Source organism: Tympanuchus pallidicinctus, unplaced genomic scaffold (genome assembly GCF_026119805.1).
Source record: "Tympanuchus pallidicinctus isolate F22 unplaced genomic scaffold, pur_lepc_1.0 scaffold1, whole genome shotgun sequence".
NCBI classification, from domain to species: Eukaryota; Metazoa; Chordata; class Aves; order Galliformes; family Phasianidae; genus Tympanuchus; species Tympanuchus pallidicinctus.
Genome location: NW_026294618.1, coordinates 66,620,978 through 66,646,597, shown reverse-complemented (window position 1 = coordinate 66,646,597; position 25,620 = coordinate 66,620,978). Strand labels below are relative to the sequence as shown.

The 25,620-nt window shown below is 38.1% G+C and overlaps 1 long non-coding RNA gene across 1 annotated transcript in view; it reads left to right on the top strand.

Moving 5' to 3' along the window:
* Window positions 1–1,867, top strand: part of LOC128084111 (uncharacterized) — a 44,444-nt gene extending 42,577 nt beyond the window's left edge. The window contains exons 2-5 of the long non-coding RNA XR_008208343.1: window positions 70–178; window positions 635–691; window positions 1,415–1,581; window positions 1,846–1,867. This is a non-coding gene — a long non-coding RNA (uncharacterized LOC128084111). The remainder of the gene's footprint in view (window positions 1–69; window positions 179–634; window positions 692–1,414; window positions 1,582–1,845) is intronic.
* Window positions 1,868–25,620: the final 23,753 nt, after the last annotated feature.

Sequence of the window (25,620 nt, the reverse complement as noted above, 5' to 3'; positions counted from 1 at the left end):
GGTTCTTCTGGTACTTTTCAGAAGGATATTGTACTAAATGCTTTAAACATAATCCTGTTTCATTTTCAGTCATTACTGAAGATACTGCCAAACACTGGACTCACAGAAGTTCTCTTGGAAGTTCCATTTCAAACTTTGGAAAATTCCTAATAAATTATTGAGTATGTTTTAAAATCAGGTATTCATACACTGACATTTCTTTTGGATTGTATTTTGCTGATGTGACAACATAATGTGGGAGCATCAAAAAAATTTAAGTAGAATACGAATGTCATATATTTTCTACTTATCATTTATGCTAATCATTCTTACAAATATACCATATGAAACTGCTCTGAGTTATGCTTGTTTTATCATTGGTTTTTATTAGCCAATTATCTTCTTAGTACTTGCAACCAATGATTTAGTTGTTACTTGATGGAGTTCTAAGTGGAGGTAATTTGAGTAACATAGGAATGTTATTTTCAGGCAGGCACTACTCGTTTGCTTCTTGGAGACATCTTTGTCTTCTGAATTATTAGAAATGTCTTTAGATCATTCCTGAGATGCTGTAAGATGTACTTCATTATGTCTAGTTGTGTTAAAAATGTCTGCCTTCCCTTCATTCTTTTAAGATATTCTTTCCTTATTCTAGACCATGCTTTGCTTCTCTTTGATGTCAGTTGTGTGATTCTAAAAAAAGGATGGAAAGGTCAGTATTTCAGTCTTATCTATGTCCTGTAGTATTTGCTCTCTTTCCACAACAAACCGTGCATCTAAATTTTCTATTTTTTTCCTTATATTCAGTAAATAAGATTGAAGTGATAGAATTGTTTTTGATGGCATCACTGAACTTTTTCTTTGAAGCTTTTTATGTTCCTTGCTAGTTGTAACTCATTTTGTGTTTTACTTTTTGGCATCTTATCCTTACAGACTGTTTCACCCTAAATCATTCTAAGTCATGTGTCTGTGTGATTCCTCTCTGATTTTTAGGTTTATTAAAGAGTTATGTGAAAGTTGCAGAGCAAACTGGAAGGGATTTGGGAACAATGCACAAGATAAAGATTTACAATTACTAGTGTGCATCATTTTCTCTGCACTGTACAACAGCTAGGATAAACCCCACCTGTCTTCCAAGGTTACTAGAAATATCAAGATGATTTGAGTGTGGTGGCATATATAAAGACAGTTGAGTCATAATGCCTAGATTGTTGTGAACTTTTTTTCACCCAGGGGTATGTATGACTGTTCTGGAATCAAAGCTGGCCTTAGGAAATCCTGAGGGGCCTTATGCTGATCATACTTGACTGTCTTTTGCAGATCTTAGAATTAATCCAATTGGAATTAAATTAAATTGCAATTACCATTTGATTTAATTGCATTTAAATTATATGTAGGTTAAGTAGCAAAAATGAGGTAATGTCATTCTCAACAGACCTTGGGGAAAAAAGTTGGAAATGACCCTTCCCACTGTGAATGATACAAGCTGCCTCATTATTACAGTCTGCTCCATAGACTTCTGGGAGATTACTGACTTCTTGGAAAGAAGAAATTTTGAGTGTGAAGAACCTATTTTGGATTGGGAATGGAGTATCAAATTGTGTAAGTTAAGTGAATGGACCTTAGTATATTCGCAGTGAGTCTGTACTAATTGCCATAAAACATAAGCTGTATCTTACCAACATGTAATAGTAGTGATTCGCACCACTGTTAAACTATGAGTTAAAGCTATTAAGGCTTTATTAAAGAAAATTGCAAATAGTGAAGAAAATATACAGCAAGCTATTCATTCTGTGAGTGAAAAGAGATAGTACTGACAGTTTGTTTCATCTGTAGTTTAGCAGAGTGGTCATTACTGTTTCCCAGGTGTGCCAGGGCTGCAAAGAACATTAGGAGGAGCTACAGCAAAGAAAGTATGAAAGGTCAAAGCTTGCTGCTGCTGCTTCTACTAGACTTGCATAAATAAACATAGATGTTACTTGAAAGAAAATAAAACAAAAAGGCAATCAGAAATGCAAAACTGAAAAATTTCAAGATTACATTTCTAATTACTAGGAAAGAAAAAGCTCTTTCTATAGCCTGAGACTGTAAAATTATTTTTTTCTCTTCATGTGGCTAATATAAAAATTTAAACCATGTAATAGAACAATGATTATGTAAGTAGGGCATGGTATTTGGATAGCTCCTCAATAGAGGAATTGTAGTGTGATTGCATATTTATATGTGAGATGACGTTGAGAAAGTGCTTAACAAGAGGGGACATTCAGTGGAGGAAGAAACAAATTGTCAGTGTTACAGTGGGTTGCTTGTCATCCTCATTTATGCTTGAGCACTGAGTTCTATCTCTGCCATGCTTTAGATGTAATGGCAGTTTTGCCAGTTTTTATGCACGAGCAGCTTGGTGAAAAGGATCCACACCCAATGGGAAGCTTCTCTGTCTTGAGCTCAGTGTCACTGCTGCCTTGTTCCATTGAGATTGCTGCTGGAGTTCCAGATGCAGGTCTGGTTATTGTTGTGTTCCTGCACTTCATTATTTTGAGGTGGTGCTGGTGCATGCAAGCTTGGTTCGCAATCTGGCTGTGTGCAGCTGGATACTGGTATTGTATTTGGCAGCACTGTGTAAACCTCATCCACTTGGTGAAGTCATCTAAAATAATTATACTTTTAAATCTACAGAGCTGTTGCCAAACCATGTACTCGTGAAATACAGATGCTGTAAATTTTCCATTCAGTTTTGCAGCTAATCTGCGATGCACAGAAGGGGAGCGAGTTGCATTATGAAACTTCCCCCTTGTCTTTTATAACACAGGAAAGCTTTAATTAGACATAAATGAGTTTGATCAATGAATCATTAACTTCCATTAAACTTTAAGTACATTGCCTGACCTGGCTACTTCATTCTGAATTTAATCTAGTACTTGATAATTAGAGTTAAAGGGACAAGGGCTGGAGGCAATCCTCAATCCTTCACGCAAAATGGAGTTGAGTCAGCTAATAAGTTAATTTTATAGTCAGTGTGTAAGGACAGAATTGATTGTAAAGCATAATTTTCCTAGAAAAGCAGATCAGGAAGCAGATTGTCGCTTTATTTTGTTTTCAGACTTACCTCAAGAATTACCTGTTCAAAGTCTTTCAGAGTCTTCACAGATCCTATCCTTATCACAGCAGCTGGAGGATTAAATTGCATGAATGTGCAGTCCAGAAGCCTGTCTTCAGGGCACAAGAGCCTCTTATAGCTTTGTGAAAGGAGTGGTAGCTCTCCTTGTGGTTAAGCAAATTATTATGACCTGTCTAGATCCACAGGAGCTGCATGGAGTGAAGGGATGTGACCTTCTTGTAGTTTTCGAACTTAGGAAAGATAGAGTCACTCTGCCAGCTTTGCCAGCACCCGGATCCAGAAGATCAATTTGTGTTCATTGTGTGTATTTGCTGTTTATATTTTTTACATTTATAAATTGCAGACTTGGACACTTAGGTATCTCTACATGATGGTGCTGTGCAATAGAGACGTTCTTCGGGAGATCTCTATCATGCTAATCTTATATGAGGAACATTTGAATAATCAAAAGAATAGGCAATAGTCTGTCATTTAAAAGGAATAGATGAAATTCACAGAATCACAGAGTGGCCAGTGTTGCAAAGGACTTCAAGAATTGTGAATCTCCAAACCCCCACCACATGCAGTGCCACCAACCTCCCCATTTAATACTAGATTAGGCTGTCCAGAGCCCCATCCAATCTGGCCTTGAACACCTCTAAGGATGGGGCATCCACAACCTCTCTGGGCAGCCTATTCCAGCACCTCACCATACTCATAGTAAAGAACTTCTCCCTGATATCCAACCTAAATCTTCCCTCCATCAACTTAAAACCATTTCCCCTTGTTATCAACCCTTTCAAAGAGTTGATTTCCCTCCTGTTCGTAGGCTCCCTTTAGGTCCTGAAAGGCTGCAACGAGGTCACCCCATAGCCTTCTTTTCTCCAGGCTGAACAAGCCCAGCTTCTCAGCCTATCTTCCTAGGGGAGGTACTCCAATCCCCTGACCATCTTCATGGCTCTCCTCTGGACCCTCTCCAACAACTCTCTTATCTTTCTTGTACTCGGGGCTCCAGGCCTGGACACAGTACTCCAGATGGGGCCTCACAGGAGTAGAGTAGAGGAGGACAATCACCTCCCTGACTCTGCTGGCCAACCCTCTTCTGATGGAGCCCAGGATACCATTTGCTTTCTGAGATGCAAGAGGACACTGCTGGCTCGCGTTAAGCTTTTCATCCATCAAGACCCCCAGGTCCTCCTCTGCAGGGCTGCTCTCAAGGACTGCTCGTTCTCATCTGTATGGATACCTGGGATTCCTCTGGCCCAAGAGCAAAACTCTGCATTTTGCTGTGTTGAACCTCATTTGGTTCACCCAGGCCCACCTTTCAAGCTTGTCGAGGTCCCTCTGAATGGCATTCCTTCCGTCCACTGTGTCAGCCGTACCACTCAGCTTGGTGGCATCAGCAAACTTGCTGAGGGTGCACTCCATTCTGTCATCAATATCATTGATAAAGATGTTAAAGAGCACTGGTCTCAAGACAGACCCCTGGAGGACTCTGCTCGTTACCAGCCTCCACCTGAATATAGAACCATTAATCACCACCCTCTGTCTGTGGCCTTTCAACAGATTTCTTATCCATTGAGCAGTCCACCCATCAAATCCACATCCCTCCAATTCAGTTCTTGTCTTGCTTTTACACAAGTGAGTTCTCTTATGTCTCTTATCTGAACTATAGTGTTCTCCTTTTCCTGGGCTCAGAGCAGTGCGTGCTGAAGGATGCTGGATGACCCAAATGTGGACTCCTTTTATCTTGTTTAGTGTTTGCTTTGTGCAACCTGAAGTATGTATCTGAATGTACTTCAGAAAATATTATATTGTCTGTTGTAGAGTGCTGTTGAAACAGATAAAGCACTGTAATATCTAAATCTCCAGTCTTTCTGTTGGGTTATTATCCTGTTGCTGGTGTCTATGACTGCTCACAAAATGCTGCTTTGATGGAACGGAAATTTCACCAGAGATATGCTCAAATGCATTTGAGAAAAAGGTGCATGGAAGCTCAGGGTTCTTAAGATCTGACTAGTGTGATAAAGAGGAGAGTGGACACATTGTCTCCCCCTCAAACCTTTGTTGGTGTGCAGGCTGCCCTGAAAATAATGTTTCTTATTTATTTTGATGGAAACAACAGAAAGAAAGAGCACAACAACACTACTTGATAGAGCAAATTCTCATCTACAAATCACTAATTTTCAACATAGTCACCACCATTAGCTGTTCATTTTTGCCAGCAATTAACAAGAGCTGCATACCGTGCTCATCAAAATCTGCACATGACCTGCTATTTCACAGCTGTCAAGTTGCTAAGAAAATGTTATCCATCTGTACTCAGACCCATCTTTCATTGGCCAAAACAGATGGGAGTCAGAAGGCACTAAATCGAGATTATATGGCGAGTGTGGTAGGACCATCTAGCAAAGATTGGTAATGTGCTCCAAGGTCTTCAAACTGGCACAGGGCCTGGTATTATCATGTTGCAAAAGAAAAGTTGTCTTCTTCTCTAGTTTGACTCAGGAAGTGAAAGCCTTGAGCTTAGTCAACATTGAGATGTAGTGATTTGGTTGGTGATTTGTCCAGGTTCAAGAAATCCAGAAAGACCTCTCCTTTCCTATCCCAAAAGACAGTGCATCTCACTTTTTTCACTGAGGGCTGCATCTTGAACTTTTTTTTCAGTGGGGAACAAATTGTCATTTTCATTCCAACTTCCAGTGGTGATATCACGTCACTAGTAAAGATGCAACCTAGGAAACTGTCACTGTTAGTGAATCCTGCTGAACTTGCATGCAGTGTTTTTTCTGTTCCTGTGTGAGCATTTATGGGACACACCTGGCACAAACTCTGAAATATTTCAACATTGCCATTATGATTACCAAAGCACTGAAGTTGATATTTATCTTCAGACACAGTTCTCTGGTCATAATCTGATAATTTCATCAGAGGAGTTCATTGAGTCACTCTTTATTTTGTGGCTTAATTTTGCTTCATCTGCGCTTCCACATCAGGTGCCCCTCTGCTGCATTCTGTCACGTGGCAACAAAATGTAATGGAACATTTTTGGGAAGGTTCATCCTTTACTGCCATGCCACTGACAACTGATTTGATATCTTGGGCCAACACAATGAAAAAGGAAGAAGTTACTTTCAGATCAGGTCTTATATTTATATTACAACCGTGGATAACAGAGGTCAGAAAAGAGTAAACATTGTTTTGAGTGTATCCACAAGAAGGTCCTTTTTTTCTTCTTTTTTTCCTTTTTTTTCTTCTTTTTTTTTTGCAGGCACAAGAAACTAAAAGGGATGTTGCAGAAGTTCTAAGTGTTGGACAGACACTTCAAATGATGATCAAGTTTTGTAAAGGGCTCTAAACATTCTGACCCATGCCTTTCACATTTCTTCAGTCTCTGCATTGAGATACTGTCTCCAAATCCCTTGAGAGTGCTGCAGCTTGGGGTCACTGAAGCTCTGCTCTAGGCCTATAATGAGCTATAAAATGACAGGCATTTTTGGGGCTGAGTTTATGTGCTGTGTGTTCACTGCTGCCCTGGAGATATCAGCTGAGTAAAGATGAAAGTGGATGCTGATTAGGTACCCATTTAAGAAAACCTGTCCATTCTGTGCAGTCACATAATGCTACACAGAGGGGAGCTGAATTAAGGTCATACAGGCAACCTTAATACTGCCATTTTGAGACTTTTGAATGCTGGATTATGTGACCTTAATAGTACTATTTCAGAAGTATTTTATTTGGATGTGATTTTATATATTTAGGTCAGACAAAATTGCTAGCAATGTTCTCTGGTTCTAAAATCCACAAATCTAATCTTTTTTAATAGCACCGTGTCATGGTTTTGTGATTTTTGGTTTTTGGTATTCCACATCATAACATCATGTGGGGCACTGGGAGTTTAACTGTTAATGTTCAAGTTCTGGGTACCTGTTCAGAAGAGAAGAAGAATTACGTTCCCCAGGGGACTGTGCGGTCACAGAAAGGAGATATCAGGTGACTTTGCCGGGAGTTATGTGCTCTTTTTTCATCCACTCTTCTTCGTTGGCTCTTTTTCGTCTACGTCCTGCTCCACTGGACTTGCGCATCTCACTTCAGCGTTGTGGTGAGCCCTATCCACCTTTCAGACATTCTCTCTCTCACTATATTTGGTTTATTAGCTTCAATTCTGATTATATTGTATTATAGTATGTTATCTTGCATTTCAATGCTGTATTTAGTAAATTAGTTTGTTTCTCCTCAGATCGTTGCCGCTGTTTTTAATTATTTTGGGGTACCCTGTTTCCCCTTTCTGGAGGCACGGATTTTATGAAATCCCTCTGCCCCGCTGGTCATGGAACTGGGTCGAACCAGCCCGTAAACTATCAACATCCTGCCAGTATGCAAGAGAGAATTCTGCTAGAGCTGATGAAGACCTCTAAAAATGAGTCCCTTTTGAGTGTTTTAATGATGACGTTGGAAAATCCTTGTTGGTATGCTCTTAATTTATCTTTTAGATTCTCTACTGCTGGGCTCCCACTGTAAGTGACAACAATTTTGAGGATCATAGAGTGTCTTATTTTCCTGCTCCCTGAATCACCTCTAGTCCAAGATAAGACAGACCAGCAATTTTGCTATTAACTGATGTATTGCTCGTATAGTGTGAAGAGTCTAGTTCCAGGTTTCTGTAAAACAAAATTCCCAGTGCAACCTGGTATAGAAAAAAAAAAGCTTTTCTATCAAAAGAATGCCTAACTTTTGCTGTAGTAAACAATGGCTTCTGGTGACCTTTTTTTTTCTTGTATGAGAGATTCTTCCAGGTGGATGTTTGCACTATATTTTGAAGAATGTTGTGGTGAAAATGCTCTACTGATGATGACTGTTTTTTGCCATACTGAGCTAGAAATATGAAATCTTAATTTCTGTCAGTGAAGAATTGCTCATAGCAGTGCTCACAAGGTGATGCAAGTGAGTAGCTGTTTGCTATTGTCAATAAGGGTTTTACAGCCTGCCTTTCTGGGAATTGAGAAACTTGTTCTCTCTCAGGGTATTCCAACCTGAGTCTTTTTGTAATCATTTAGAAGACAATTCAAGTGATAAAACCTGTTATTTATTTTGGAGAAAACATGTTTTAAGGCATCAAAACTGCTTCATTATTTGAAAATACATTTAAAAAGTATACTTGCTTTTCATAGAGCTCAAAAGACAAATTTCAAGTAACAAAAGGCTTCCTAGCAGGTGGTGGATAAACATTTTGCATTTCCAATAGAAGTTGGGCTCATCTCTTGCTGCTGTAAGCAGTCTGAAAATATAGTTGTTTACCAAAAAGATACAGCAGAAGTTGCTACAAGCCAAATCTAACAATCAGCTGCATCTGTCAGAATGTAACTAAGGAATTTCATAGCTCTGGCTAATAAAACAAAACTTTTCTGAACTATATTTAACTATCCGTAACTATCTTTCATCCTGTCATCTCAAACTTGAAAACTTGAAAGTCTCACAGGACTCCTCTTCTTTTGAGTTCATGACATTTTTTCTCCTTCAGGCCTGCAAAACAGAGGAACAGAAAGGTTTCCAGAAATTATTTACTCAAAACTCAGCCTCTGCAAGAGCAATGCCTGAAACACACTCTTACCAGAAGCTGCTACTAAGTGGATCTCCATAGCAGCAGTATCCAGCTGCTCTATGCTTGTGCAGTCTGCGGAGTACTAAGCTTTGCAAGAAAATGAAGCGTGTCCAGTTCAGACAGAACCCTCAGAGATTTTTCCTTGCTAGGTTTTTATCTGAGCAAACGTGAACTGTGACATTTTGAAGACTTGTAACTCACCCAGACTTTAGCAGTCTCAGCAGGATAAGAAAAGTTTTGTTTTGATTTAGTTTTCCAGTGTTGGTTGTTGTTTTTTTTTGTTGCTGTTGTTGGTTTTTTTTACCCAAAGTAGACCTTGTTGATTTTTTTTTCCTCAGATTGGTTGAAATACAGTTTCTCATTTGTATTCTTGTAAATAGCTGAATCATTTTGACTGAAATTTTCCAAAGTTCAGACTAAGATGAATACTGACAGGCAGAAACTAGCCCAAGTACTGTCAAACAGTAACAAACTGGAGGGGAAAAAAAAAAAAAAAGAAAAAAAAGAAAAGATATGACACATGGGGCAGGAGGCAGCCTTAAGAGGTGGTAGCAGTACTCCCAGCTACAACTTGTGTGAGACATGGTAAATACTGGCAAGTTCTAAAACCACTATTTCAGACTTCTTGTAGGTCAAAAAAATACAGGCAGAGAGATCGTAGTCAGAATGCCAAAATAAGTGATTTGTTCCCCTCTGTTTATTACTTGTGAGGCTGCATCTGGAATTATGTGTTTGGCACTGGATTCTCTGGCACTTTAGGAAACTGGAAGTCTGGTAAATGGCCAAAAAAATCGTTGGAGGCTGCATGTGTGATGACAGGCTGAGGGTGTGAGTTAGGTTTGTAGCAATCAGAACATACCTGTTGAACAAGTGGTGATGCCCATGTGGTTCTTGATATGACCTGGGAGAAAAAATCCTATGTACAAAAGGCTTTTATTATTATAAAATATGTTATATATTATAACATAATCTATAATATATTCTGCAATATAATTATATACTAATATGTAATATATAAATATTTTTATATTATACATACTATATACATTATATATGTTAAATGTTAAATGTTATATGAATTATTTATTTAAACAGGCAGCTTTTAAGCTAGGCCCATGTTCCAATGTACTTCCTTGAGCAGAAAGCACACATCCTTTCCTAGCTACTTTGCAGCACAGCAGTGAGCTTTGCCTGCTCTGTAATGCCTTAATTTCTAGCTGCCAGTTAGTTGTAATAGCATCTCACATACATGTATGCTTTGAATGCTATTTAAAGGACACTGGAAGATGATGAATAGCCAAGGCACATACAGCTTTTGTTTCTACTGTATATGCAGACAAGATAGCTTGGCTCAGGCTGCAGTGAACATCTATTGAGAGACATGGCCTTCCTGGAATCTCACCTATTCAGGTTGTTATAGCTACCACACAGCGGATGTGGGACTTCATATTTGGTCCGCCAGAATGGCTGGAGGCTTCTGGCTCCAAGCTCTTCATCATCTTTGTGGACCTCTGCTGGACTCTCTTTATCAGGGTCAGCCCTTGTGTAACCAGAGTGATTTCTTCTGTGAAACACTTTCCACTAGAAGTGCAATATCAAGGAGGGGAGGAAGTTTAGTAGGTGCAGATCTCAAGACATAAGATTGGAGGGGCTATCAGGCAGAGTTGGAAGCAGAAACAATGTATCTTAGTTCTTAATTCATGGGCTTAGACCTCAAAGCATCCTTCCTGATGTGGACATGACACTGTGTTTTCCATTTCCTCCTCATCATCTTTTCTCCTTATGAAAGGCATCTTCTTCTGTCTTTTATTGTGTGTTTTCTCCTTGGGCGGACTGCTCTCTCCTACTTTCTGGCTCTGTAATACATATTTGCAGCAAACAACCTGGCAGAGTAGCTCTGGCAGAGCCTTCCATTTGAAAATCATCTAAAGTAGATACAGCAATGGTCACAAGTGATAAGTAGAAAACAGACAACACACCAGAGGTTAGAGATCCCTATTTCCTTATTTTTTGTTCCTGTCCACCTAGCTCTATTCATAAAAGTTAACGGATACCATCACTGGTAAAATATTTCCTCACGTACAGTATGTTGTAGGGGGAGGAGACAGATGTTCTGTAGCTACTAGTATGAACCTGTACAATGTGCTCACTCAAGGAGGTAAGCATCACGGAGCACCTGTACATCTTCTGCTCACATGCAAAACTTCTCCCTTTTTCCCTCATCTGAACTAATATTAGCTTGTAATAATGCAGGGCTTTCCTAAAGGAAACCATAGTTCTCCCTTTCCTTCCTTAGCAAACATTGTTTTTTTTTCTTGCACACAAGGATGCTGTATGCTTATATAATAGCACAACTATGAATTTGTAAGATAAGAAAGATGAGGGAGCCTCTGGGACTGCAGGTCAGGAGACCACTGGTCACAAGGAAACAAGAGGTACCATGCTCTAAGCGTGTTCTCCTGTGATGCTGAAGGTGGCTGAGGTGACAGGTTGAGACAGCTGTGTTCCCCTTCCTGTCTGATTTTAGCAGTGCTGGAGGCAGGAACATGGAAAATAGAATTGTGCACACAGTGTTGTCAGATTACTTTTATTTCTTACCTTCCAGAACCCTTGCCATCATGTACTAGCAATGCATTTGACTAGCCTCTCTCTTATCCTTTCTTTTAATTTATCTGAAAATGCTATATTAGGTGTATCTGTGTGCCTTGAAAGGGCGGAAGTGTCTTGGTGGTTGGTGACAGTCCCAGGGTATTCTTGGGGTTGGAGTAGAAGGGCTCTGTTCTGTCTTGATCCTTTTCCTTTCCAGTCAGGATGTGCTATACAGTAACAATTTGGCAGTTCAAAAGCTGCTGCTGCTTTTATGGCTCTGCACAGTTTGAAGCCTGCTTGTAGGCCTACTGGCATAGAAATCCTGGTAGCTGTATTGTTCATTGACATGAGGAAGATCTGTAGGCCACACTGTTATTGTAAATTATGTGATGTACTGATTGTCTGTGCATGTAAACCAGTGCTCCTATTGAGTTTCTTTGGAAGGAGACAAGGCATGTTCTACAGAAATTGAGAGAGTAAATGCAAGAAGCTATGAGGAGTCCTTCAGCTAACTTAAAATTGATAGGTTAGAGCTTTTGAAAATAATGTGGAGGTCTGGTTTTTATTTACTTTTTTCTTTTTTTAGGAGAACTGGTGGAGTTCTGTGGAGTTTAGTGACAACTTAGAGCTTAGAGATAACGGACTAACATGGGGAAGCACCATTTTAGATGACTCCTTATGGAAGATCTCTCTTGAAAACAGCTTCAGAATATTTTCTTCACTGAATTTAGTTATTATCTAGACTTTGTTTTGCTCATCAAGTCTAACAGAAAAGTCTGACCTCCTGGAATTCAGGCCAAAGTATTCCAGATCTATGAAAAAACCAGGAGACTTTAATAAATGGTGACCTTACTGGTCTCCTGCAGTGATTGAAATTGTAACTCTCGGCGTTGTCAGCAGAGAGAAAAGTGCATGCTAACCATTTTAGAACAAATTTGGAAATAGTAATTTCCAGCTTTTACTCCTAGCAGTTACTAGTGTTCTCTAGCCTTGGGAATATCCATGCTGCTTCAGTTTCCCCACCTGCAAAATCAATGTTTGGAAATGCCTGAAAGGGATTTTGTGGAACTTGGTGATCATAAACTAATTAGAAGATGGGGGTATTTGCTAGCCTGTAGCCTGCAAAGATAGCTTTTCATTTTTAATATATTGACATTGGTTTCCTGAGGAAATGTATCTTAGGCATACTTTGTTGCTTTACATCTTTTGCTTACTAAGTACTGATTCTGTTGAACAATTTTAACTCAGCTCTTGAGTTGGAAAGAAAAAGAAAAATTAAGGATTTGAGAGAAAATAGATATTTGAATGGAGAAGGTGAGTGGTGTTGACACTAAATTGAGTATTAAAGCAGTGGAAGCCATGTACAGTCAGCATATATATAGATTCTCCAACATGGAAAAAACGTCAACTGTGTATTTTGCTTTTGCACCTTAGAAAATTTAGACATGAAACATACGTCCATAGGAATCTTGACATTTTCAGTCTTGCTGCTCTCAAGATGTGTCCTAATGTCCATTCTGTTACAAGTGTGACTTGTGGCTGTAGTAGCTATCAAGCACTTCAGAAAATGCATCTGGAACCTTAGTTCTGTCTTGTTCCCTCTTTTGTCTTTTCTCCCAAGGATTCCTCATTCACCTTGTAGTCAGTGTTTGCACTGCTCACTCAAGAGCCCATTCCCCTCTCCTCTCTGGCTTCTTTAATCTGAAGGGAATGCTATATAAAGGAGTAACTGTTTTTTTAATGTGGTCTAGGAAAAAAAAAGAAGAGATGGTTACAAGGGAAGCTAAAAGTTCAGACAGGGTATTGCCAAGACTGGCATCTTAATCCCAAAATGTAGAGAAATGGTATTGCAGTGCAAGAGGCTGAAACAGCTATCCAGTGGGGGGAAAAAAAAAAAAAAAAAATCATTTTATTGCATGTGAGGAGCTTCCAGTTTCTCCCTGCTTAGAAATGTTAGTTTGAAAGCAGTATCCAGATGATATGCGAGAAACATTGGCATCACAATGTCATACTTTATTATATGATGGAAAAGGAGAAACAGAATTGAAAAGCAAGTTCCCTCTTTAAACCCTCTATTTTCCCCAGCAGTCATAGTAATGCCATTGGTGCGGAAGGCCCTGACCACATCACCCTGCCTGAGGAAAAAGAGAATGGCACGTACCTGCTTCTGCTGCTTTTCTGCTTGAGGGCATAAAATGCAAGAGGATGTGCGGAACCAAAGCAGCTGCTGCTGGGCACTAGGGTATAAGTGATGCTCCTGAAAATGTCTGAGCTCTGTGCATAGCAGCACCACATCTGGAAATACTATAGTATTTTTTACTCTTTGGATTTATTACTGCTGTGTAAAGAGACAGTTGCACCAGATTCATTAAGGTAATGTCCTTCTTTGAGGTATAGTTTAGCCTTGGGATCCAAAATGTTTATGGATTATGCGTTGCTTGCATAAATTTCCACTCAGGGCTATGCTGTAGTATCTACAGATACATATGCCTTGTTCACAGGTAGATTGGAAATATTTTACCTTCTCACTTAGACTTTGGATAACTATCCTCACTAATCTTGTATTGTAGCAACTCCAGGTAATTGTGTGACCTTCAAGTACAAGAGAAGCTTTGACACACAGTGAACTGGCAAACCTGCAGATGGATTTTCTTGACTAAGATTTCCCGCACAGAAACTGCAAATCTTGTAGCTTTTAAGAAGATGAGATACAGTCAGTCTTAGGATCTTTGTAATGTTGTTTATACATCCCTAGAGCAGCTAGCTCCATAGACCATGCACTGTAGTGCTATATGATAATCAAGCTGTGAAACATTAACTTTTTACATGATATTATGTATATATTTTTATGTTTATGTATATATTTTTATATTTTTATGTATATATTTTTACATGACAACACATGGTATTGTGATCTTCATGGCATTTTTTAACTCTCATACTAAGGTGAGGCAAAGCTGCCAGATTATTGTATACTGTGATGAAAAGTAGAAAAAATCTCTTTCCACAGCTCTGGGCAACTAGTTCTTCCTCTCTTTCTCACCCCTTTTCACCATTACCAGAGTATTGCCTTTCTAGGACTTTCTTAGTCAAAGGAGAATTTTCCTCAGCCAGTATTTGGAACCCTGCTGGGTGTCATTTTGTTGGTGGTCTTTGCCTTTGTTTCTACTAGCTGGAAACAAGTAATTCATACCTAGGTTTGTGGAATGGTCTTGCAAAAGAAACAGGAGATGGGAGTGAGTTATGTGAGACTCCATGTTTGAAAAGAAGCAGCAGAGATCTTCAAAGGGTAACTTCTGATATACTCATTCCACAAAGAAGATTAAGCACCTTGATGAGATCAGAAGGAAATGTAGTTAAAATAATTCATTACTGCTTAGTGAATGAATGAGAACAGGTAACTTAATTTCTGTCCATGCTCAGTGAGGAATTTTGCAGGATTAACTGCAGGTGAATCAGTATGTAGCATTAGCAATAAAAATGAAACAGTGGTTTAGGAAATGTCCCTGAGAAAATGATTCCATAGCCAGACCTTATCCCATGATGTATGTTTCTGGCAATGTCACAGGACTTATGGAAACTAAATACAATCAGGGAAGCAAGCCCAGCTTTAAATGATTAAATTGCATCGTAGAATCTCTTTGATTGCCATACTTGGTACCCTTGTAATCAGGATGCAAGACAATTTAAAACTGGGCGTAGGTCCATAGATGCAGAGAAGTCTGTGAAAACATGCCAATATTCTTGATTAGCATGCACTTGTTGCCAATGGCAAGTAATGTAGAACATCCTTCAAGGTGGTTTGATCAGGGGAAAAAATCAGCTGTTAGATTCCGCTTTTGTGAAAGTCTAATTTCTGTTGCATTCTGTAAAGGAAAATTTCTGTCATGCTAGTTTTCATTTGATAATAATAAACTTTACTATTATAGTTGTACACAAAATGAATGCATAGGTCAACTGAATTACTGGGTTTTACTGATCATTTCAATGATATTTTTTTTATCTGTAGAAAGCAGAATATATATAAATATAATTTAATATATATAAATATATATTTTTTTTTTCCTAAAAAATTCATGATCATAAGAAAACTTTGAAAGTGACCTAATGCTTTATTCAGTGTAGCTGTTTTAAATATTTTCTTTGTTGGTTACACATCTAGTGAAGTTTGTTTTCTAATGCACCTGATTTTTTTGCTGTGAACAACAAAGTGACCATCAAGAAAGCCAGGAGCTGATCCTCAGATTCTGCTTCAACCTTAGCCCAGAATAGATAAATCTGCTATAATATTTGTAAGCTTTATATGATCTCCAAGGAAGCATGTACTTGCCAAGGGTTACAACATATACTTTATCAAGCCCTTCACACACCTTTCTGAGCATTTTCTTGAATTCATACATATCTCTCTATCATGATGGAGTTATCTATTTCTTTCTACCAGCTGCCATAGCATGGAAAATATAAAAATAAGCCCTGATGTGTTTGTGTCTTTTTCTACGCAATTCCTTGAGGACTGGAATTTTTATTTATTTATTTATTTATTTTCAGCAGGACAGGTTTTTTATGTAGGTTTTAATATGGCATTCAGATAAAATGATGAAACTTGGTAGTTTCCATTATGGGAATGAACACTTCTATTTGTCTTTTTTTTTTTTTTTTCCTGTCTTTCATTCATAACTGCAAGTTTGGCTAAAGATTTTCGAGGCTACAGAACTGAAATTTCTGCTCTGAAAGTACTGGTTCACTGCATAAAATTCAATGATTTTCAATTGATCTCTGATTCTGATATTGAAACCGAGAAATTAAATATTTTAGATTAGTTCCCTTCTCAGTGCTTTTAATGCTTGGAAAGTATCAGGAAAAAAAGAAAAGAAAAAAAATAAAAATAAACCAACACAAAGTACAAAAGTGTTCCTTTTGATATGTATTATTAAATAACACGATTTTCAGGGCAAGGAAATTGAGTCCTTATTGTCTGCTTATCATGTGATCTACAAGATCAAAATGTCTTCAGATAAGCAATGGGTAAAGTTATGTAAGACACTTAATGGGGGCATGTACTTCAATGCCTAAAAACCACGGCTTTAGATAGCTGTTAATTTCACTGCATTGTGCTGTGCTACGCTATCTGTGACTTGCTTTCTGATCATAAGCTTAGTAGGGGAGCTGGTAGCGTACATGTTTTAATCAGCCTTGATTAGCCACTAGTTTTTCCCCACTGTGAATAGCCTGTCCGTCTAGTGAGAACAGGATGGAAATTTAACTAAGGTTTATGGCTACAGTTGAAGGTGTCAAATCGTTGGATATGGCAGCATGATTTTATAGAGCATGGAAACAGAAGGAATAAGGCAAGTGGTTCTTATCTAATGTTATGCTTACAAGGGTCAAATGATGAAATGAAGCAATAAATGAGGTGCTTAAGTGAGGGGTTTTTATTTTTTTTTTTTGATGAGGAACAGTGGAGGACTAATTTCCCTGGCTATATCTAAGATCTTGGAAACACTTTACAGGACCAACTAAATATATTCTGCTGAGACTCCTTCAGAACTGACCTGAAGGCAATCCAGCTTTTCTGACAGTCCTAGATGTCCCCTTTGCTGATAGGATCACGCTATCCCTGTGGTGCCTGTCTGTCTTCAGGACAACACTCCTCTGACACAAGTAGAGCAGAACTCTTCTAGGGGCTGACAGGTATGCTGCAAACCAATATTCACTTGGAGATGCTGCCTCAACCTTTGTGTTATTTGGTGTGGGTATTGTCATAAAGGTTTTGATGGGAAGAGGCAATGACAGGATGGCATATGTATGCAAATTAATCTGGTGAAGAAAGTTGCTGATGGAAGTTGAATGCTTGTGGCTCTCTGCTCCTGAGGCAGGTGAATTAAAACCATTCTACTAGCTTTTGTCTGCATAAGCAGCACAAGACAGATATACGATAGTCAGCAAGACAAACAAACACGATAACAATGGAAGTGCAGAATAAACAGAGAAGTTGTAAAAACTAGGATTTTGTCTTGGCACCATGTTTTGCTCTGGGCACATAAGGGACTACTTCTAGAGAAAAGCACTGTTGTAGCTATTGTGCGCAAACAACCTTTAGTCTGCTGCTGTTCCTGAAGAGCGGCAGCTGCTGCTGTTTGGATGTTCCTCCCCTGGAAGCTACAGTGCTTTAGGATATTACAGGTTCTTCCACAACTGCCTTTGCTTGGCACCTATAGCCTACCTGGAACCACAAATCTTAAATAAGCTTAAAGAAATGAATCTTTTTGCTTTTTTACTTTTTCGATTCCAGATTTATATTGGTGGAGAAATACTCCATCTGATTCCCTCATGCAGCTGGAGAACAAGCTTTGGATGTGGAATGTGTGATAAGAGGAAGGAAAAAAGTGGGTATTGCTAATAATGGACTTCTCTCACACCTTGTCACTTTTTATGTTGCACGGACCAACTGGTGATGTACAGTCTTTATCCTAACAATATTTTCATCCTGTTAACAGGAACTCATTCCACTTTTAATTTCTATTTCCCCCCCTTCCTGATCAGCAGAAAATCAATGTGAGAAAATGTCTTTTGTCATACTTAATTTCTAAAGAGACGTGGTAGAAGATTCAAACTGCGTGGTGCTCAGACCAACAGAATATTTTGACTTTTGCTTATTACTGTTTTTCTTATGCATTTCAGGTTCATTTTTCTTGTTTCTTTCTTAGATGAATGCTTAACATTAGTGCTTATCTCCCTGGTCGCACCATTAAAGGAAAAAAAAATCATTTACATGAAATACAATATATTGAAGTATCCTCTAGCTTTGAAACTGGCTTTAATCTTTTTTTTCTAGTAAGGAATGTTTGGTAGTACTTAGAAGTGAAAACATATGATGTTTAAATACTGTAAATATAAGGATAATAAAGGATACTATTCCCAGCTTGTAACAGTCTGCTCTTTGATATTTCTAAACATAGAAGAGCTGTTCTTGCTATTTAACATCTTAATTTGTTCCAGGTTGAGAATTGTAACTTCAGATTTCACAGCAAAAATATAATTCATGAATAATGAATCAGTATTTCTATGCTCATGGTTAAGTAAAAATGGATTTCATATCAGTAAGCAGATCAGATTAATGCTTACATTTGTAGTTTCATAGCTTCCAGGACTGCAGTTTTAATTGACAGTAGTATCTACAGTGAATGGCTACTGATCTATCATATAAACCTGCAAGCATGAAGTTAATAGGTGAGTTTCTGGTTTGACAGATGATAACAAATACAAAAAGCTCATTTCTGTATTAGAGATAAATTTATACAGAGATATATATGCACTGCTTTAAAAAAAAAAAATTAAAAAAAATTACCCTAAAGCTTTGAGTACAATGTGGAAGGGTAACAACTCAGCACCATAATAGAAAACATCACAAGGAGACAGATAATTTCTCACTGTGGAGAACGAACACTTTTGCAGATGTTAGTTCCTGCTTGCAATTTTTTAAAATAGTGTTGACAATCAACTTCACTGACTCCAGCTCCCATCTTGCTTCAGCAGATTCTGACATAGTGCAGCTGTTACTGTGCATTTTATATTAATTTATCTTAATTTTTAAAACACCAATGAAATATTCTTTGAATGTTTCAATTGTTCATGTGTATTCTGTTGTGAAATCAAAATTATATGTTCTGTGCTATTTTAGGGTAATGCAATTGACAGAATAGGGGCATATTTTCTATTGGTTGAGTAACATTGCTTTTTTATGTGGTAGAACAAAATTAAAGTTGCTAGAGGACAATCCATATGTGCTTATATGGGCATGGAATATATTGTTTATACTAAATAATATTCAACTACGTGGTTTTAATTTTCACTATTTTAATGATGAAGATGTAGGGAGGACATTTTCATTTATCCTTAGAAGTCCAGATGAAGTCTTTGTGTGGGACTGTCAGCTAGGCACTTTGCTCTTCTACTGCTATGTTAGATGACTTGGAAAAAAAGTCTAGGAGAGCTGTCAAATGTTGTGGGGGGAAAAAAAAATAAAATACACCAGGTTTACAAAGCCGCATGCCATATATATATATATATATCTACATACAAAAATAAATAAATAAAAATGATTCCAGGACAATGTGCTTAATAAATGCTTTTAATATTTTCTGCATAACTACAGTAGCAAAAGTCCTTTGTTGGAGGAGACTTTAGGACATGAACTACCTGAAAGGAAGTTGTAGTGAAGAGATTGTTGGTCTCTTTTCTCAGTGATAGGACATGAGGTAACAGTTTCAAGTTGCACCAGGGGAAGTTTAGGTTGTATATTATGATGAATTTATTCATGAAGAGTGTTGAATATTGGGACAAGTTGCTCAGGAAAGTGTTTGAGTTCCTATCCCTATTGGTATGTGGATGTGGTATTAAAGGAAAGGGTTTAGCAATGAAACTAAGATTGGATTAAGCTCAATGATAGTTGATGGCCTAACTTGATGAGTTATATATCTTTTCCACTGTAAATAATTCCCTGTTTTTATGAAAAGTGGGCCTCTTTAATAATTTCTTGGTTCCCAGAAGCTGTTTCTTGAGATTAACATAAAATATCTCTGGAGTAATTTTAAGGGAAGAACTGCTCACAAACAAATGATGTTTACAAAGAGTAAATCAGGGTGCTAAGCATGGTCTGTTCTTTACATCCTAAAATGGGTTTGCAAGATCTAAACAATAAGTGTGTCTCCCATGAAAGAAGTGGCTAAGTAGTGTCTATTACCTCAAGGATTTGAATACTAGAAACATAGGTACAGCACTGTTACAAGTTCTGATGTCCACTGAAAGATTATGAGCTTTATACTGGCTTCACGAAGTACCTTATCTGAGCTTCCAGCACCCTTTCAGTGTGAAAATGAATTTAGGCAGCTAAATGACTTTACATGTGTGAAAAGTATTGCCTTTTAGCCTCAGGGAGAATAATACTGCTGACTGGTGTTTTGGGTCTATTTCTTATTTAACATTGCTACAGGCCTGAAAACTTTCAGTCTTTAAGTATAGTTCTCTTCCAATTTATTTTCACTTGTCTCACTTTTCATCAATTTTCCCAACTGTGCTTTCTAACAAGAGAATCTTTCTACCTGCTTCAAGACAATGATGAAAGTCACATGAAGGTATTCCTACTGTCTGTCCCTAGTGGCTAATTCTATTGCTCGTGCACTTGACCTTATGGTATGAAATGCTATGCCTTCTCTTTAACTCCACCTCCAGGTTAAGGTCAAAGTTGCATTGAACTGAATGCTGTGATTTGGGAAATATACTTAAAAATACCTTCTTCTGTAGTAAAATGTGTTAAATGTATTAATATATATATATGGCAAATCTTAGTTATTTTCCTATGGAAATACAGAGTTAAATGAATGCCACTATAATTGAGACTGAATAAATTCCTATTCCATCCCTTGACTGCAGGGAATTCTTCTGGCTTCACTGTCTTGTATGATACACTAAACAAACTGTGCTAGGGGTGAAGACATGTGACAACATTAGCTGGCAAAAACACTCTCCCTCAGTCTTTCTCAGACTTCTGTTTTCAACTGTAACTCATACCACCAGAATTATAGCCTGTGTGTCTATGTGAATGATGATTTACACTGATGATATTGCAGTACCTGAATTAAATGCACACAGAAAGAGCAGTCTCAGTACTGGGGATAATTCAAAGTAGTATGCTCAGATCCTTGCTGGCTTCATTTGAGTTTTGATATAGAATCATGTTTTTAGAAAAGATGTTAGATCGTATTTATTAGGACTATGAGTATCTCCAAAGTTCAAAGAGGCTTTGCTTCCTCTGGTTTCAACTTTTTTTCTGCTTTTAATTCAGATGTGTCTATTTGGTTGTGCAATGAACTCTGAGTTTGAGTCAGTTCCTTTAAAAAGTAAAGATAAGAGAAAAATATTGGTCTCGATTCTGAAGGAGAATATGTGTCGTCTTGAAATTTCAGAGAGACTCAATGTATTTGTAAAGTTTTTTTTTTTTTTATAAGGAAGTGCTAACAAAGTTCACAAGGAAAGATGTTTATTCTAAAGAGTGGCAGAACTGCAGGTATTTACCCTGATGAAGGTCCTGATATCCTTGGAGGGGCACTGTGAATGTGACCACTAACTATGAGAAAAATCTATTCAACCTGGAAAACACTTCAGCCATATGGTACAGTAATAGCTTCCATGTCTACACAACATTTAGAAGAGAAAGTTGCACGACAAGTTTAAAAAGACTTAGGCTTTCTCATTTAAATTAGCCATTACACTAGATAAAAAGTAGACTGATCCATTTTCTTTATAGAATAAGCTGCACAGAGATTCACTGAAAATTATTAAGAAAAAAATTGGTCTGAGACATGGGCTTGGATATTGTGAATAATTCTGCATGTGCTGCATGCACACGGTAAAGAAACTTCATTGCTCTATTCCATTCTGTAGCAATCACGAGTGTATTGGGTTTCTGCTGATATGGAAGTCATCACATCTAAAGCAAAAAATAGCTGGCTGAAACCAATGAGAAAAATTTCATTTGTGAAGTTGCTTTTTTTTTTTTTCTTCTCTCTTCTAGCTTTGATTAAGGAAAAATTAATATGAAATACATGGCAGTCTACGTGAGATGTTGTTTCTAAAGCACATTATTATGCACATTTGTCTCAGCAAGTTAAAAGTAAGTCCAACTTACTGGTGGTTTAACTCTTGGTTGACCTCTTAGTCAGGTCCCGGTAGCCTGATAGTGATCTGTCCCACTCTCCTGGTTATATCAGATTGGTGCAAACTGAGATTGCCATAATCTCTCCTTTGTAGATTGTCAGTTTTATTGTTACTCATAAATTGTCTCTATAAACTGATGCAAAGTGATGCCCAGAAATCCCAGTGAACTGAATAACTTTGTAGTTCTATGCAAAGTCTGGAAGTACATAACAAATGTACTAATGGCAAATACTAAGAGAGATCAATGTCCTTTAAATATTGGAAGAAATATGAAAAGAAATACTCTTGTTAGGTTATAAACAATAAGGAAACATCAGCAATTTGATATCTCAACATAGGAAAATACTATGCATCTCAATTTTAATGCTCAATGAAATCACCTGTCATAGATAAAGCACAATTGAACTGGCTAGCATTAGGACCTACATGAATTCCTGAGCAGTATGGTTTTGTGATATCAGTAAACAACTGTGAAAAATACATTTCATGCTTATCTACTGTAGCAAAATTGCTGATTGAATTGCTACAGAAAAGTAAAAAATGGGTCACAGGAATGTCAAACAGTGTGCAGAGCAGCTACACAAAGGTTTGTGTATTCTGATATTGTTTTATCTGTGACCTTGTCTTGTGGTGCCTTTCTCCTGGGATCTGGATCTGTGATCTCATACTGATTGCCAGATGGCAGTGGGAAGCCCAGAGCACATGTACTGACAAACAGTGGGGAAAATACAGCCGTGCAGAGCGGCTGCACACTGCCAGCACAGCAGCAATGATCTAGAGCCCTGAGACTCCTTGCCAAGACCGAAATCCTGTGTCTGAGCAAGAGGCTGCAGATCTCTTCTGAACTACACAAGAAAAAATGGATGAACTCTAAATAGATATACAGGCCATGCGGATATGGACTTGCCATTCTACTTGTTATTCAGTGCATTAGGAAGGTTCCACATCGTCTCTATCTGCACAATTTTGTGTGCATTTGAGTAGCATTTCATTTTTTGCTACTTAATCAGCCTCAGAGAGGCACAAGTGAGTAGGGCTGGTATTTGAAGCACAGTCTGAAATCCCTACAGTCCTCCGTCCGTGAGGTGATGCTTTTTTAAGTGTTTGGCCAGGCAGTAACTTTTTTCTGATTAAATTCAGGGATTTCTGGAAGTGGAAGATATAGATAAGTGTTCATTTTTATTTGTTTGTTTGTTTATTTATTTATTTATTTATTTTACCCCTAACAGAGCAGCTCACAGAAATCAGTTTTAATCATGGCTTACAGGAGATCTGATTTTGTTTTGCCAGCAATTTGCAGAGTAAATGAAGAGAGCCAGAGTGGCTGAAAGTGAAGATCACAGCTGCTGTGCATCCAATTCTGTTTTCCCATTTGGTTTTCTGTATTTTATTCTGCTATCTTTAATCTTTGTTGTAATTGTTTGAGTTATAACCCAGTTGCTCCTGCCTCCAGAGTATTGTCTTCATGTGCAAAATTACTGCTACCTATTCTTAATGCATAATTTGGTACTCTGCTATTTTTTTCCAAACAGCAGTTCACAGTACTGGCTTCTAACATAAAGGAGGCATCTCTCCCTAAGTGTTTGAGGTATTCCTTTTTGGTCCTGCGATTGGTTTGATTGAGCAGAAGGAGTGATACTGGAGTGCTAATGTTGCTGTCTAGGTGGAAGGCTTCCTCCCCTGGAAGCTACAGTGCTTTCGGATATTATAGGTTCTTCTACATCTGCCTTTGCTTGGCACCTATAGCCTACCTGGAACCCTACCTCGAACCACAAATCTTAAATAAGCTTAAAGAAATGAATTTTTCTTTTTGCTTTGTTACTTTTTTGATTCCAGATTTATATTGGTGGAAAAATACTCTATCTGATTCCCTCATGCAGCTGGAGAACAAGCTTTGGATGGGGAATAGGAGAAAAAATGCAGCCATCTCAGAGCTTCTACAGGCTGTTTCAGTAGTGCTTTGGAGAGATTGAATCTCTTCTGGAAATATTCTCCAGCTACTCTCAGCTGCTGTGCCTGATCTGGTAGATACAGTAATCAGCATCACCCTGTCTTTCAGCTCTTATCTGTGAGGCTGACCTATGGATTGCAGAGGGTAAATCCCAAATGTTTTTGTACTGGGATTAGATACAAACTCTTATGGTGTATGGTGCCTAGTACGTGTGTCATCAGCATTATACCACGGGGAGGGCACAGCTATACTGGCCCATCTAGTATCTTCACGGCAGCAGCACTCTGAGAGAAGAAAAAAAAAATAGTTAACTACCTGAAGCTTTCTCTGTCCTTGACTCAGATATGGCTTTGACTTCTCTGATGAGAAGAGCAGAGAAGCAACTCTCAGTTTGCTTGATTTCATGCCTGAAGTTGATAATCTGCTCTTTTATTTCTTTTTCCTGGTATTTGTCCTTTGAACTTTTCAATTTCTGTTTCTTCCAGTTTAGATAATCACCAGTACAACCTGAGTAAAGAAATAAAGAAATGATTTAGCCAAGAATGTACATATTTTTTAAATCTTAAGGCTTACCCATCTGAGCTATGTGAAAAAAGCCAGCTTGCTCTGATGGTGTGTTCTGTCATTGACTATATGATTGTAAAACTTCTGGCCACCACCTAAACTGGATAAAAACCTTATGCGTTGAACTTATCTATCCTCCAGCCTTTTAAATTCAGTCCTTGCTCTGAAACTGAGGATGAGTTCTTTTAATTAGTATTAATACAACCCTAACCTAACTGCTTTTCTTGGCAACAGTACAACCTCATAGACTTAGCTGCGTTTCTTCAAGTATAACCAATGGAAATTTTGTACAGCAATGCTGTTGGTTCAAAGGGCAGACTACATATAAAATTCCTATTAGCTGATCTGATACTGCAGGATTAGCAAGAGAGTGTTTTTTCCCCACAGCAGACTGACATGACTAAATGTATGCCTGGCAGAGTTTCGACAAGCATAGCAGATTTGTCTTGTGCTGGTCATTTACTCACATCCCAAATTTTTGTATAAATTATTCAAATTGTCGTAAGTTTGAAGCTCAGGTGTTCGAAAGTTGTTCACTGGTGTTGAAAACCTGTTCCAATTCAATACAGTCCTGTAAAAGATAATGTAATTGATTGAAATGCAGTCTGCAGGAGTTGCTTCAAGACTCCTTGCCATTCTTTTCAGTGTTGCCTTGCTCAGAAAATGTGAAAAGAAATCATAGCTGTTGCTGTATTCTAGATGGAATAATTACAGCTTACAGACTTCCAATGTCCTTTCTACTGTAAACTAAAAAGAGGAAACCGGTTGATGCTGAGGAAAGGATGGCACAAGTGGGAGTGCTTATGACCTTCTATTGCCTGTTATCCTGCCAGGATGTTGAAGGAGGAGAGGAGACAGGAGCCTTGTTGTTTCAGAAAAGAATGTCTAGTGAAACAATCCCAGTTCCCTTGGCTCTCAGGAGTGGAAGTCTAGTGTCTAAGTGATGAGTATTTTTAGTATTCACAATGTGCCCAGCAGTGAGTAATACGGGTGGCTGAGGAACAAAAGACTGCTGTATCATTTTAAGTGTCTTTTAAAAATTATCTTATATATATGTATTTTAAGAAGTGGAAAATCTAATGTAACACACAAATAGCTCCTCTACAAATCCTGATTCAGCTG